This window comes from Mirounga angustirostris, unplaced genomic scaffold (genome assembly GCF_029215605.1).
Source record: "Mirounga angustirostris isolate CCGP_5_RB_7025 unplaced genomic scaffold, mMirAng1.0.hap1 SCAF_11, whole genome shotgun sequence".
NCBI lineage: Eukaryota > Metazoa > Chordata > Mammalia > Carnivora > Phocidae > Mirounga > Mirounga angustirostris.
In genome coordinates, this window is record NW_026991719.1 from 117218868 (window position 1) to 117221509 (window position 2642).

The 2642-nt window shown below is 42.3% G+C and overlaps 1 pseudogene; it reads left to right on the top strand.

Annotated features, from left to right (window-relative positions):
• Positions 1–2184: 2184 nt before the first annotated feature.
• On the top strand, positions 2185–2642 carry LOC123840835 (ADP-ribosylation factor 1-like; annotated as a pseudogene).

Sequence of the window (2642 nt, forward strand, 5' to 3'; positions counted from 1 at the left end):
GAGTTTGTCAACACTTTAAATGAAATTTGGGGAAAATTACCGTATCACATTTGTTTCCTGAGTCAGAGTGACATAGAAATCTGTATATGTATTTTATTCCTAACTGCCATCTCCAAAATCAAGGGACCCTAACTGCGAAACTTTATTGTTTGTATGCACTCTGCCAAATTTTGACATGCAGCATAGACACAATGTAATGCATACTCGTTTCCTCAGTGATATGGTAGGTGTGGAACTAATTTCTGCTTACAAATAAAATATTTTTTTAAGTTTCTTAGTTACTTTACTCTAAAGATCTTTTTTCTTAAATGTATTGTGTTATAGAAAGATTCTGCTGTGCTTGTGATTCATTAACTCTAGGCAATAATATATATGGTGTGAGAAGGACAATAATATTTAATAGGGCAGATTGAGATTGACTGGAAATGCAAGTCTATGGATGCCAAACAGTCTCCATATGTGACCCTGAACCAAGCTATTGAACCTCTCCAAGCCACAGACTCTCTATACAATGCAAACATTAAGATATTTGGAAACACTAGATAACTAACTACATTCATAAATTCTTACCTTATGTCCCTGATCTGGGTTAAGTTCTGTTTCTCCATCCTCCTGGAGTAGTCTGAGGAACTTGATTACTGGCCTTACTACATTATTTTTAAAGGTTCTGTGCAGGCCACCTGGGTGGCTTAGTCGGTTAAGCGTCTGCTTTCAGCTTGGGTCGTGATCCTAGGGTCCTGGGATTAAGCCCCACATTGGGCTCCCTGCTTGGTGGGGAGCCTGCTTCTTCCTCCCTCCTGCTCATGCTCTCTCTCTCTCAAATAAATAAAATCTTTAAAAAAAAAAAAAAAAGGGTCTGTGCACAGGCCTGTACCATGAGAATTTTATGTCTTATTCATCTGTTCATCATCCACACAAAGCAAAGGGCATAAAACCACAGCAGGTGCTCAGTAAAGCTTTATTACATTGAATATTTTCCCATTTTCAACCTATTGATCTAATTTGTATAGGATTAACCACTGGTCTTTGCAGGTCTACTAGCAGAGAAGATGTATCATTATCTATCCATTTTATTTTCTTATTACTTTTTTATTTTCAAGATTTATTTATTTTAGAGAGAGAGCATGCACAAGCCAGGGGAGAGATAGAGGAGGAGGGGCAGAGAGAGACTCTCAAACCAACTCCATGCTGAGCTCAGAGCCTGACGTGGGGCTCAGTCTCACAACCCTGAGATAGCAACCTGAGCCGAAAGCAACAGTAGGAGGCTTAACTAACTGAGCCACCCTGGCACCCATTATATATCCATTTTAAACATCAACTCCTCTAAAAGGTCAGAAGAGTTCTCATGTCAATCAGATTTTGTTGGTGAATTATAAAATGCTGAATTTAATTTGCAATAGAAAGACCCTGTTATAATTGTTATTAATTCTGGATGATTATATAGCTTAAAGCCATACCATGCATAATAGATTTGGTTTCTGATATAAAATCTATGAAGGATGTAAGTGACGGGAAGGGAGGGTCAAGGCCCTCCAGTCTCAAGACAATCAGAAATGTACTCAAACCCAAAGTTAGCATAGACAAACTAGCAATTAAAGGATGATTTTGAATGAAAATAAGTTTCTTTACTGAAGTTGAAGAAAAAGTGGGAAAACTTCAAAAATAAATGCATGCCCCAGAGCAGTTTTGCAGGAGTGAAAACAGACCACTGATATAGCTTGCTGAAATGGGGGGGGAAAGGTCAATTATTCAAATTAATTTCAAGTCAATAATGCAGCAAGAATATATTGTGGCTATGGCAAAGTCAATGGTACTCTGTGGGCAATGCAAAGCTATAATAGATTCAGTACCTTCCCTCAAAATCTGGTCACCTAGGGAAATAAAGACACAAATGCAGGTCATTAGGATACCAAACAGACTGTAATGGATGCTAGAGCAGGGGTTCAAAGTACTATAGAAACACAGACAATAAGAGAAATTCATTTGACCAAGGACTGAGTGAAGGACTGACAAAGAAAGTAACATTTAAACTGGACAGTCCCTTGCAAGACAGATAGTATTTTGACAAGAAGACACGAGGAGGGGTGGGAGCGAAACAAACGCCTGGCTCAGAGCAGTGGCCTCACCGCGACCTCCGAGGGTTTCTCTGGCTGGTGTTGTGTTCCCCCCCCCCCCATCTACAGCATGGGAAATACCTTCTAGAACACCTTTAAGGGCCTTTTTGGCAAAAAAGAAATGCACATTCTCATGGTGGGCCCGATGCTGCGGGGAAGACCATCATCATGTACAAACTGAAGCTGAGTGAGACCGTGACCACTGTTCGCACCAGAGGCTTCACCGTGGAAACTGTGGAGGACAAGACCATCAGCTTCACTGTGTGGGACGTGGGCGGCCAGGACAAGATCCAGCCTCTGTGGCGCCACTGCTTCCAGAACACACAAGGTCTCATCTTCGCAGTTGGTGGCAACGACAGAGAGCAGGACCTCCCCAACGTCATGAACGCAGCTGAGATCACCAACAAGCTGGGGCCATGGTCCCTGCACCACAGGAACTGGTACGTTCAGGCCACCTGTGCCACCAGCGGGCCCGGGCTCTAGGAGGGACTGGACTGGCTGTCGGATCAGCTCTGGAACCAGAAGTGA